The 14,414-nt window shown below is 35.7% G+C and overlaps 1 long non-coding RNA gene across 1 annotated transcript in view; it reads left to right on the top strand.

Annotated features, from left to right (window-relative positions):
- The window catches only part of LOC141495280 (uncharacterized), a 94,467-nt gene that overhangs the window by 75,848 nt on the left and 4,205 nt on the right, over window positions 1–14,414 (top strand). The gene's annotated exons all lie outside the window — the stretch shown is intronic.

A 14,414-nucleotide genomic window follows, 5' to 3' on the forward strand; every position in this document is an offset into this window, starting at 1 on the left:
CTTAAAGGTAGCTTCCAATGAGCCCCCCTTTCCACTAGCCTTTCTTCATTTTCCTAGGATCTTGTGTTGGGGAGGGGCTGGTTCATAGATCTTTGGTTTTAAAAACCCTAGAGGCTTTGCTCACTGGGCTTAGTAACTCCAAATGGGCCAGCCACTAGGGGGTGCTATAGGCTTTCTCTGGAGTGTCTGTGACCTTGATTTGTAGCCCTTTCCCTAGGTCTGAAGGGGTGGGGGGGAATCAGTAAGGTCTGAATTATCCTTGAACAATATGTGCTTGACTCTTGGATATATAGTTAATCTTCTTATTCACTCAGTACTGAGAGAGATCTGCTGCCCACTCCTGAATCTGGTGAAGGGGGGGGTTGTTACTGTGTTTGTGCTCAGAAGAGTTCCTTTCTCCCACAAGAATGTGGGGGAGGTACTAAACTGGAAAATAAGGGGCTCATGGCCCTGGTCTTCCAGGCCAACAGAGTTGATCATCTTACCACTGCACTGGGCCTTTCCCACCCACTGAGCTGAACTCTTCCTCCAACCTCACTGGTGCTCTCCTGCCTGCTCACAAAGCCAAAGCTTCCACGATTGTTCTCCGTTTAGACCCAGGTCTCACCCTGCCTGTGTTGGCTCTCTGCTCTCTGCCCCTTGACTCATCCACTTTTCCTTGAGACAGATTTTGTTGGTAGATATTCTTCTCCTTTGCTCTTTCTGGATTTTGTGGATCTGAATTCTGTTAAGAGGTATGATTCATATTAATTATGAGAGAAAGCCAGGAGATCTTAGGACAGTGCCTGGCTTTTCTCTGCCATCTTGGTCAGAAGTCCCCATTCTTTTAATTCTTAGACCTTTAAATATGAAATCTTTTTTGATCAGCAAGTCTGTATACCATTAATCAAAATGATACTCATTAATTCTTATTAAAATAAAAAAATTAAACCAGAACATAGGAGGAATTTGAAATGAAGTAGAAGAATGTCCAAGATTCCCCTTGGAGAGACAAATGAATAGGATGGCAGTTTCTAACTTCAGCATTTTGACCAAAGACACTTTTAGACAATTAGATGCTTTGGGGAGGGACAAAAACAATGAGAGTCACTGCATATTTAAGTCAAACAACAGAGTGACAATGGACTGCTAGTTTTGCTTCTCATTAGTACTGACTACAGCCTATATGTCATTGGTTCTCAGGCCTGAAGTTTTAAAGCACAGTAATATAATATACTACAGTTGGTTTAACCATTCCCCAAATACATGGGTATGTAGACCTTTTCTTTTGTTAATGACTTTCAAATTATTCATCATCCTATATGTTTACATACATGGATTAAAAATACAATGCCTTTCATTTTGGAGTAGCTTTGAGACTAGATCTGTTTCTTGGGGACCAGATGAGCAGACAGATTATTCAAATGCACTGAGTTAGGCAGCTAGATAGTGCAGTGGATAGAACACTGACCCTGGAGTCAGGAAGATCTGAGTTCAAATCTGGCCTTAGATATGTGTGATCTTGAGCAATTTATTTCACCTGGTTACTTTGCAAAAAAAAAAAAATCAAATGAACTAAGTATCTTGATGGTGAATTATCATGACAATGAATTTCAGAACTAGAAGGAATCTTAAGAGAGAACATAGCCCAACCCCTTCCTGTTATGTTTTGAGACAGAGGAATGACTTTCCTAAGATCACACAATATTGAGTAGAATACAGTTTTCCCAATTCCCACTTGTAAATCCTTTCTAATACATAATACAAGGTCTTAACTATGAAGATTTTCACATATTTGCCCTTGCTTGTTCAATATTTACAATGATCGTATGGAAAATAGCCAAAATAACCTTTAGATAAACATTGTCAGGGGTTTGATTGTACCCCCTTTAATAACAGAATTTGAGAGACTAAGAGTTTGAATAATGGTTAGGAAAATATACATTTAGTATGAAAGCAAGAAACTTGTGCTTTGCCATATATACTTGTAATATAAATAGAAACTATCTTTTTATTTTGTTAAAGGTTTTTTTCTAAAGGTTTTTTTCTAAAAGGACTACCACTTCCCAATGACTTCAGTTCCCCTACCTGCCACTAAAAGAATTCTTTTTCATAACAAATAAGCAAAATGAATCAGCACATTGGCCAAATCTGAAAATGAACACCTCATTATATTCCTATAGTCTACCATCTCTCTGGCAAAAGGTGAAAAGTTTGTTTCAGTCTTCAGAGGCTACTACTAGACATTACATAGCTCAGGATTCTGAATTCTTTTGCTGTGGTTTTACTTTATATTATGGTCATCAAATCAATCTCCTTATTTCATTCCTCATCATTTCATTGAATTCTTAACTTCATTTCTTATGGCATAATAATAATATTTCATTATCTTAATCTGAGGCATTTTGTTCAGCTATTCTCCAGCTAATGGGCAGGGCAACAGCATTCTTTCTAGTTCTGTTACTGTAGAAATTGCTAAAAAGGAGGCTAATAATAAGTTTTACATTTATGAGATTGCCCCTTCTGTCTTTAACCTCATTAGTAGCGGTAGTAGAAATATCATTGGATCAAAGGTTACATATAGGAAGTATTTTTAATACACTGATTTTGCTTTATCAGAGTTGTTTCTAGAAATGGTAATACCTACAGGTTTATAGAACTGTCCTAGGTCCCTAAGGGAGAAAAAAATGAAAAATATATTATAATTTGCATTGTAGTTGTTTCTACATTTATCTTAACCCTTCCTTCCTCCTGCTATACTCTGACTATAAATTCCTTTAACGAGATTCTGTTATCTTTTACCTATATATCTCTCTGGTGCTTTTCTTACATAGTCCAGGTATAAAGATAGTAATTGGATTTGTGATTTTACTACTATAAAGTTCTCCCTAATGAGGAAACTACTTTTATTAATAGAGTAGCACTTTCTCATCAGTCCTTAAAGAGCTGCCTAGAGAACTGAGAGGTGAAGTAGTAGTAGTAGTACTACTACTACTACTAGTAGTAGTAGTAGTAGTAGTAGTAGTAGTGGTGGTGGTGGTGGTGGTGGTGGTGATAATGGTAGTATTGATATGATATTTTCTATGTATGGAGCACTGTATTTAGTGTTTGACAAATATTATCTTCTTTGAACATTACAACACTTGTGGGAAATAGTTCATATTATTTTTCCTCATTTTACAAATAAGGAAAGTGAGGCAGAGTGTTACACAGCTATTAAGTGCCTGAGGAAGATTTTGAGCTCAGAAAATCCATCACTTCCCAATAACTCCATTCTCCATCTCCCACCAATAGAACCCTCATTTATAAATTGAATAAATACAAATCAAATAATCACTTAATATGGTTGACTCAGAATTACATAGCCAATATATGTCAGAGATGGTATTTGAACCTAGATCATCTTTGTCTACTAACTATCTATCACTGCTTTTCTTGAACACGAGTGCTTAATACATATTTTTTGTGAGTTGGGATTGAATGGAATTGAATTTAATTCCATCTCTTCCCTGAAGGAAATTCTAATCTGATCAGAGAATAAGGAAAGTATATAAATAAGTATAAATAGGAATGTCATTTCCAAATTTTAGACATGCTTTGGATGATTTCTCAGTATTTTAAGCAACTTTCTGTGAGATTTCTGATCTGGGATAAGTTCACTACCTTCTTCCTCTTCCCTCTCCCATCCTTTATTGGTTCTGGCAATATTCACAAGTGACCCTGAGAGAATAGTTGTCCAAGGCAAGTACTTCATAGGGCATAATTCTGAATTTATTCCAGTTTATCCTGAAGCGAGGTGGATAGTAGCATGATATTAAGTGAGGTTGGGGAGCTTTCTATGAGCAAAGTATAAAGAACTAAAGGGACAAGTGCTGCTGTCATAATGCCATGTGGGAATATAGCCCCCATTACAATGGCAAGACTGGGAACAGGGTCAATATACCCTACTGCCAACACTAACCAGGTGTTCTTCCTGAACACTGTCTTTCTGGCACACACTCTGCAAATAGCAAGCCCCTGTATTGGTATCTTCATTATGCCTACTAATCCTACCAATCTCAAAAGAGAACTCTGGGCAAAGGATGCCCAAGATCACTCCATTCACTTGGAGGCTTTCCTCTAGGTCAAATATTTATTATCTTTTTTTTAGCACCATAGAACTTTTTAGAATTATAATGCTTTTTAAATTCTTAAAATAAAATTCATATGATAACAAAGAACAAAAATACATTTCAAAATATTAAAAAATAAATTCAAGAAACACATATTAAGAACTCCTGCATTATAGATTTTTATTTTTTGTGATGGTACCAGTAAATTATTTAGACTGATATCCTGGGGCCTTCATTTTGGAGAGGAGTTCATGCTAGTCAATCTTCATTCCTCTTCTGGCTATGCTTTTTACTTCTTGGACTTCATTTTTTTAAACATTTCTTTCCATTTAACTGGCTGTTTTATCCTTATTTATCATCACTACTTTCTTTTTCCTCTATCACCTTTATTGTAGTTCAATATATACTAAGTGTGCTCATAAAACATAATCATTTTATAAGCCATATTAGGAGAAAACATGAAATGATCAATGGTGAGGATTTCAGCACTCAAAGAAAATTGTTAGAAAAAAATTAGTAGACTTCCCATTGGGAAGTCTCAATAAAAAGGCATTCCAGAGTAGAACTAAGGTAGCTTTAGTTCTTGCCTTTTCTCTCAGCTAAGCTCACTCAGTATCTTTGGAAGGTACAACCTCTAAGCCCTTTGATCAGACTTCATCAGCATTTGAGAGGTTGCCTTGTTCTTGTTTTGTGGATTGGCAGAGGACTCACTATATCATTTCCTGAAAACTAGCTCCCCTAATGAAATGTCTGCTCCCATTAATGTGAAATAAAACCCACCTTTTAGTGTAGAGGTGAATAATGTTGCTAGGCAAAGGATGGAAATAATGATTCAAAGCACCAAATCAAAAAAGCCAGGCCTCCACCCCTGGAGACAAATGTATAAGTTACTTTGCTGGAAGAAATGGATTCTTTTAAGTTAGATACTATTTTTCTGAATTAGCACTTAGAAGTGTCAGGTTATAGTATCTTCCCAAAGAGTCATTTTCCATGGAATTCAATATTCAGAATATATCCTCAGTCAAAAACCCCTTCAGATGATTAAAGCTTAGCCTTCCCAGTTTCTTAGACTGAAATAGAAATTCTCCCCATTGTTTTATTACCAATAAAGAATTACATCAGAAAAGTACAAACTACAGAGTTGTTTTCTCTGTTGACAAAATCATAAAGGCTAATAGAAAGGAGAGCTGATTTGTAAAATTAAAGAGTTATAGAATATGCAAGTTGGAAAGGACCTCAAAGATCATGTAATGCAATTCTCTCATTTCCCAATTGAGGAAACTGAGAGGTTAAATAATTTACCCCCAAAAGTGGTGAGTATCAGATCTTCTAATTGCCAATCTAATACTCTTTTCAATTCACTAATTGACTCTCCCACTTACATGGGTAAAATTGATTAATCAATCAATTATCTGTTAAACATTTACTTTGTCTTAGGTACTGTGCTAGGTCCTGGGGATCCAAAGCCAAAAAAGAAATCATTTCTGCCCAATGGAGTCTATGACACAAACAAAGCTTAAGAAACTCTGTTCTTGTGACAGGGAGGAAGTCAGGAAATGGAGCCAGTATCAAAGCTACATCAATCAACTGTATTCAAATAGATTTCAACCAATGGGGATTAAACCTTTAACACCACAACTTCTATAGACGTGTCTCTGGCTACTATGAAGCAATCACCATATTCTCTAGTCTGGTTCCAAGTGGAAAGAGTGCAGAAGGGGGATGATTTTTAGTTATTCTGATCTATGAAATAATAAGGGGACCCTGAAAGCATTGGGGCATGTTTCTATTAGTAAAGCAGAGACCCACACAATAGATGCAGCTACCTGCCTAACTTTTCTATTAGGACTTAGAGACCTGGATCTGAAACTATTTGTTGAACCTACATCTTATACTTGGAACCTGACTCTTAGAATAGCAGCACCATTTCTCAATTGCCTTTTATAATTCAACAGAGGATTTTGAGAAAATTGAAATGACCATAAAAATAAGCATCTCTACCTCATAAATCATCTTTTTAGATTCTACAGATTTTATGCTTTCCAGGGAGAATGAAAAAAAAGTTTTTGTTTTTCACAAAAGCAAAGAGCAATATTATGTGTGTGTATCTGTGCATACACACACACATCCTATACATACATACATATACATATATATGTATATATATATATATATATATATATATATATATATATATATATATGGAGAGCATTATAAAAATCTGAATCTGACTGAAATCTTTGGATTAGCCCAGAAGGAAAATTGAAGGGAATAAGACAAAATTATTTCCAACAACCATGACATTTCTTGATGTGAAATGCTTTATTTAAACTCAGCTGCATCTCCCAGTCAAGGAATTAGAATCTGACAAGGGAAAGAATGAGGCTCCAAGTTTTAGAATTTATATGCTTTTCTTTCATACAGTGTAGAAAGCAAATTTACAGAGGGGGATGGGCATTATAGAATCTTAGTGCTTCAGAGTTAGAAAGGACCTAATGGCTATCTAGTCCAAAAGAAACCCCCCCCTATCCAAAATACACAGAAAAGGGTCACCTGGTCTTTTTTTCAAAGACTTCAGTCAAAAGGAAACCATTTGGGATGTTTTCCTAGTAAGTTTTTTTCTGACATGAAGCCTAAATTTATTGCTTTTCAAGTTCTACCCATTACTCCCATTTCTACCTTCAGGGGCAAAATAGAACAAGACTAATTACCCTTTCTCTTGACAAGCTATCAAAACTTGAAGGTAGCAGTCATGGGCCCCCCTGAGTCTTCTCTAGGCTACTTCCTTCCATCCAGTTAGTCAAAGTCAATAAACATTTATTGAATATCTACTATGTCCCAGCCACTGTGAAAAGTGATGGGGATATAAAGACAAAAGACAGTCTCTGTTCCCAAGGAGTTCAGAGTCTAAAAGCTGGGAGAGGGACATGACATAACATACAGCTATGTACAAACAAGATATATACAGCATAAATTGAAGGCAGCAGAGACAAAGAGAATCAATTGATCCTCATCTGGTATGAACTCAGGGTTGGTCATGATCTTTATTTCCCTCCTCAGTTTGCCAATGTCCTTCCTAAATAGTAGTACTCAGAATGTGATATGACTATGGCAGAGTTCAAAAACTGAATGCTTCCCTATTTTGAAAGCTAAGATATGTTTGTATCCATATGATGTAGCCCCCCCAGATTGCAACCATTTTTTGCCTGTCTTATGCTGTATCCTTAGTTCACTAACACTTTTACCCCCCAAATTTTTAGACAAATTGTGTAATCCTCACGTGCCATGTATCTAAATTGATACCTAGAATTCACCCTCCCAAAAAATGAAAAATTAAATTAAAAAAAGATAATGAGGATTTTATGAAAATTTGTGAAATATGTTTTTTCTTTCCTTTCACCTAAGAAAATTCAACTTGAGGAGGATAAATTTAGTCAGACTTCCATCATTGATAACTCATCAATAAACAATTGAAGTAAATAAAGAACACACAGAATTGAATTTCTCCATAGTAATAATCCCTTTTATCAAAAGATATAGCCAAATATATAATCAAAAGGATTATAATATGGATAGATCTGCTAATTGAACCCTATTTTCCTTTGGTCTAAGCAATTCTCTCCCTGTAATAAGAAGTGCTCTTTCAGAAGCCAAACAAAACTTCCAGTTTTCTGGAAATAGGGGAAAGAAGGATGTTTTACCTACACACAACAACTGATTAAATGTAGTCATCTTCCAATTATCCACATTAATGGAAAAGTTTTCTAACATTGGGTGATAGGAAATACTAGAAAATATATCTAAAATTACATTTGACATGAAGTGAATTAAGTGAATTAATTTCTTGTTAACAGAAGATTTGCCCTCCCTATTATACTTATCTTAGGTTTCCTTTCTCTGGTATTAGCTAAATTGTCAAAATAGAAATGGGAATTTTGGTTCAGTAGGAATAAACAAGCTCAGAATGAAGCATTCATCACATGTAATAAAAAGAGTATATAATGCAGATTCTGATAATGCAGATTTAAAAGCATTGCCCTCAGGGTGTTAATGACATCTTCCAAAACATTTAACTCTCTAGGAAGGAATAGGAGACTCACTGCGTAGATCTTTCTCTCAATCAGTAGATCAATACACATTTATTAAGTCTACTCTGGGCCAAGCATTTAAAGAAAGGCAAATTGGGAACAGCTAGGTGGTGCAGTGAAAAGAACACTGGCTCTGGGTTCAAATTCAACCTCAGATACTTAATAATTACTTAGCTATGTGACCTGGTGCAAGTCACTTAACCCCATTGCCCTGCAAAAACCTGAAAAAAAAACACAACAAGAAAGGCAAATTGACTATCCCTGACCTCAGAAAGCTCCTGTGGGAAAGATCAAATAACTGTGTGCAAATTATATACAGGATAGAAAGGAAATAATCAAGAGAGGGGAGTTAGTAGAATTAAACAGAATTGGGAAATGTTTCTTGTAGAGGGTGGAATTTTAACTGGGAATTAAAGGGAGATAAGGAGGTAACTTTGAGGAAGGAAAACATTCCATAAATGAGACATATGAAACTACCCAGTGTCTAGATCAAGGAACAGATAGCAAAGAGGCAGATGTTAATGTATCAAAGAATATATGGGTTGAAAGGAAGGGAAAGAAGTATGGAAAAGGGAGTACATTATAATGCACTTTGAATACCAAGCAGAAGATTTTATATTTAATCCTGAAGATGATGGGGGGCCATTGGAGGTTACTGAATAGGGGAGTGACTTGGTCCAACTTGTGCTTTAGGAAAGTCACTTTAGCAGCTGAATGGAGGGATTCTAAGACTTATCCTGCTCAGTCTTTAACTCTGGGAAGAGTAATTAAATAATTATGACTATTCATACAAAAAAATCAATTAATCTATGTCTCTACTTACTATCTTTGTGATCTCCCAGACTGAAATACCACACTCCTGTCCATCTTTGTCTTCTCCTAATAGAAAGTGCAATCATTAAGAATAGGAAAAGTTTGAATTTATGCTTATGTATCCCTGACCCTTAAAACATTACTTAGCAAAGAACAACCAATTAATAGCTGTTTTTCCTCTTCATTTTTTTTATTCATTTCCTAAGAGTTTGTAATAGCTGTTCTGTATGACAGTCCCTTTCTCTAGTTTCCATAGGTCTGTATGCCTAGAACCTATTATCAGAATGCATTCCTTCACATAGGTATACACTAGATAAAACTTTTGCTAATTTGGAAATGCTCCTAGAAATAATAAAGATTCTAGGCACAGCTAGGTGGCGCAGTGCATAGAGCACCAGCCCTGGAAGTCAAGAGGACCTGAGTTCAAAGCCAGCCTCAGTCACTTAATAATAGATATGTGACCTTGGGCAAGTCACTTAACCCCATAGCCTTAAATAAATGAGGTTTTTATAAAAAGAAATAATATAGATTCAGAATGGGTCTAACAATAGTCATTTTCTTATTCCCTGTTTTTTTTAACCAGGGTTCTCCTAGATATTAGACATTAGACATCAACTTCTCTGTATTTGGTTAATAAAAAAAATGTTACTTTCTTGCAGTTTCTTTGGACAATTAAATAAATTTGATCAATGCCATAATTCTTGAGTATGTAAATGTGTATGCATATAGAGTAAATATGTATATGTAATATGCACATATAAGTCTATATGTGTTTACATAATAAACAAAGAAATCAAATCCCAAAGTCATATACCCCAACCCCTATATAATAGTGTTAAGAATATTAGTAGTAATAGTATTCATAATAGCACTGATGGTGGTACTAGTAGTAGTATTATGCAGTAATTGTCATAGGAGTGATACTGAAAGAGTTGCAGCAGCAATAGTATCAGTAGTAGAAGTAGTAGTAAAATAGTAGCAGCAATAATATCAGTATAATTAGTAGTCATTATAGAAGAGGTAGAAGTAGTAGTACTAGTGATGGTGGTGTGGTGGTGGTGGTGGTGGTGGTGGTGGTGGTGGTAGTAGTAGTAGTAGTAGTAGTAGTAGTAGTAATGTTAGGTAGCACTCATCTCTATTTTTAAAGTCAAGAAAACTGAAGATGAGGGATTAGATGACTCGTCTACAGAGCTAGTAAACATTAGAAGCATAATACTCAGGTCTTCCTGACTCCAGGTCCAGCCCTATTATGCCCATTAAGAGCCATGCCTAGAAATATAAAACTCATTTGACTGACTGAGGAAAACATACTGAAAAATGTTCCTCAGAGATATATGTGGACTACCTCTTTTACAGTTTAATCACAATCTTGGCTTTGGGATTTGGTGATCTCTGGGAAGTTAATGTGTACCTTTAGTGGACTGTGAATCCCTGGGGAGTGTGGAATGTCTTCTATGCTACATATTTTAGAATGACATGTTTGAGTTTCAAGGACTTGATGTGAAAGTCCAGATTCTGAAATCTAGATATCAGGACCAACTGAACTGGCATTCACTCTAATTCAGTTTCATTTGTTGCCTTTCTGAGTGTTCTCATGTCTACTTCTCTGGGAACATCCCAATGATTAAGTGTATTTCTCCTGCCAGGGTTAAGTGAGCAGATTTAAGGTTAAGAAAGTCATATGCAGGCTTGGCAGTGTCTAACCATCTGTGCCCTTGAACAAAGGAATTAGATTGACCTCACCACAGGGTTGGAGGGAGTCCATATTTAATGGACATAAAGAAAATGTTAATTCATTAGAACCAGACTGTTAGACATGGGCAAAGGGCAAAAACGCCAGATGTTGGAAATGAAGGAAAGCTGTGGATTCTGCCAACTAAACTTAGGGCTGACAAATCCAAGCTTTGAAAAAAAATTAAAAGTGGATCATAAAATAATATATCAGTAAGAATAATACTCCTTGCTACATCACCTCTATCATTCCTTTCCACAACTATCATTGCTACCTCCATCCTCTTACACACACACACACACACACACACACACACACACACAAAGACATACAATGCCACGTAATCCCAAAGTCAGAAGTACCTTTAGAAAGTCATCTTGCTCAACCCATATCCAAAGAAGAATCTTCTCTATATCATTCCTGACAAGTGATACCTAGCCTTTTCTTAAGGACATCAAGTAAGGGGAAACCCACTAACTACTCAGTCCACTTGCTGTGAATGGAACTGGTGCAATCCATCTACTACTTCTATGATTTTGTAGAGTTTTCCTCCTTTTCTGGGATACCCTGCCTCTTAATTTTTGTCTACTAGAATCTTTAGTTTCCTTCAAGACCTAGTCTGGGTGCCAGTTCCTAATCTATTTTGATAGATTGGTACTCATGGTATAGTAGCAGCAGCAGCAGCAGCAGTAATAGTTGAGCAGTAGTGGTAGTAATAGTAATAATTCTCTCTCCCTATTCAAATAATCCTTTTGATAAATTTTATCCCCTAGTAGGACACTTCCCTATACAACATTGTTTAAATGAGTGCATATACCAATTTTTTGAAAGCTGCAAACTGTTTAAATTGCACAGGAGAAATTACAAAATGTGTCTGAACTTCAGTGATGGTCTATGCTGACTGAAAGAAGTCCATCCTGTGGTGGGGGAGGGGTTAACTGAGAATCCAGTGAATGAAGAAAATGATTACCATTTTTCATATTGTGTTGTTGCACATAATTTCATAGCATCAGTGGTACCATCACTTTTGGCCATACAAGTGAGTCACCAAAATAAACCAGTATTAATTTTATTTCCTAATTCATATTATAAAAATGAATGTTCATATGTTTACTGACTCAAGAGAAGATTTATCAGAGAGGCAAAGTGGATAAAGAGCTGGCTTTAGAATCAGAAAAATCTGGTTTGAAGTCCCACCTCTGACACCTACTGACTGTGTGACCCTGAACAAGTTCTTTAACCTCTCAGTGCATTCAGGTAATTCTCTAAGACTGTAACTCAAGGAAAAGGTATGAACCTGCACTGGTAGAATTGGAATTTTCTTATCCAGTAATTCCCTATATCAATGAAATCACTATTTCAGTCTTATCCCTATAGTTCCTTCCTATCATCCGATTACCCTGATCAAATATCTGGCAAATAATAACTGGTTGTGAACAGTAACTAGTTTCATATATTAGAAGTCAATGGTGGCAACTTGACCTAGAATCAGAGAATTTTAAAGTGGAAAAAATCATCTTGTTTAAACTCTGTATTTTAAAATTGATCAAAATGAGACCCTCAGAAGGAATTTATCCAACATCACATAACTAGCTAGTATCAGAACAAAGATTAGAAAACTTTTTGAATCACTGTTCTATGGTTGTTACCATCACACCACCGCTGACCGATTTTTTTCAGGCAATGAGAGCAAGGACATGTGTTGGGGCAGGGGAGGAGTGGGGAAAGACACAAACAATGTTCCTGTGAAGAAATATATGCTGATATCATGATTCTGCAAATTGGTTTGGGTTAGCTGCCACCAGGAGCCTACTGTTTTTGAACCATCTACCAAGTCCTTGTTTTCTCATGGAAATCTCTTTGCTTTAGGCTGCATCCTATACCAGTCTCTATTAGATGATCCAAACCTTCAATAATTTTAACAACCCCCAACACTTTTATTGAATCTTCTCAGCAATCCCTAACATCTCTCTTGGAGTTAGAAGGCCTGGGTTTGAACTCTAGTTTTCCCCCTTAATGCGTTTCTGGCCTTGGATAATTCATATCATCATACACAAAATCAGTTAATCTATGTCGCTACTTACTATCTTTGTGATCTCCCAGACTGAAACACCACACTCCTGTCCATCTTTGTCTTCCCCAATAGAAAGTGCAATCATTAAGATTGGAATTTAGTTTGCTCAAGATGGCACCTTGAGAATTGTCCCTTACACTTCTATGATTCTATGATCCAAGGGGCACCCTGAGAGACATTTATCTCCTAAATAGCATCAAATTCAGTGGATTAATGAAGTGTCCAGTAACAGGGAAAGGATAATAGTTTATCATAAAAAGTCTTCATTTTCCTTTCCTTACTTAGATTTGTGCATCTTAGTAGGGTTTTTTAAGGGAGCAGAAATTTGATTTCTACAAGACCTCACATTTTCCTCCTCCTCTGGCCTCCATTTGGATTTGGAAACCCTTTAAGCCTAAAACCACTATTTCTTCATAAAAGGAATTTTTTTTCCTGTGGACTAATATTTTTTAGGACATGGTAGCAAATATCACTGAAACTAGCTGAGTCCAAGAAAAATGTTCAACTTTCAAAGGATTATCTGAGTTCAGGTCACATTCAGTATAATTTTAACCAACTTACCTATAGTCTTGTGTTGTCATCATTGATCTTCAAGTGATTCACTTATTTTGTATGAGCTTTGTTTATATTTCCTAAGGCACTAAATATGAACTCTGGTCTCTAAGAAGACAAGAATAAAGGTTCAGGTAGGTTGATTGTGCAATTCATATGGTGCTAAATTAAGAGTCAGGAAGACCTGAATTCAAATCCTATCTCAGATAACTTATTAGATGTATGACTCTGGACAAATGTTTTAATCTCTGTCATCTCAGTTTCCTCATGTTTTTTGGTCTCATTGGGTTATTGTGAGAATCAACAAGAAAAAGATTAGTATATGTGATATGCCTTGCAAACTTAAAAATGCTATTTATGTAAATGCTATATTATTATTATTATTATTGTCATCATCATCATCATCATCATCATCATCACCATACTTACCAAAGATATGAGGAACCACAGGAATGTTGAGTTTCATACACTGTCAGGCATTCTGACTACATTGGTTGCTTTTACTTATTTATCTTAGTTGTCAAGGTTCAATAATAATATGTGTATTTCTGGGTACATATGTACATGCAGACATGTAAAAAGCAAAAAATCTTATAAAAATAAGAGTCTAGAAAAAAAAGTTTTCTTTCATTTTTGTACTAGCAAAGAACTAGAAACAAAGTAGATGCCCCATAGATTATGAAATGACTAAATAAACTGTGATACATGGACATAATAGGCTATTACTATGCTGTGAGAAATTATGAATATAGAGAATAAAGTTAAGTATGGGGAAAACTCATTTAAGCTTATTCAAGAAAAATATTTACAATGATTACAAAATAAATAAGAAAACATACAAATAAAAATGCTGTGATATTATAATATCCAAGTCTGACCCCAAAGAAAAAAATAATTTACCTCCTTCCCTTAATTTCAGAGGTAGACAATATGGGTGGAACACCATATATAATGTTAGATACATTTACGTGCTGGCTAGTTTTGCTTAACTTTTTCATTTTTCTCTTTTTTCTTTTGTAGTAAAGGATGGTTGTTGAGAATTGGTTAAGTAGGGGGTAGGGATA

Source organism: Macrotis lagotis, chromosome 8 (genome assembly GCF_037893015.1).
Source record: "Macrotis lagotis isolate mMagLag1 chromosome 8, bilby.v1.9.chrom.fasta, whole genome shotgun sequence".
Classification (NCBI taxonomy): domain Eukaryota; kingdom Metazoa; phylum Chordata; class Mammalia; order Peramelemorphia; family Peramelidae; genus Macrotis; species Macrotis lagotis.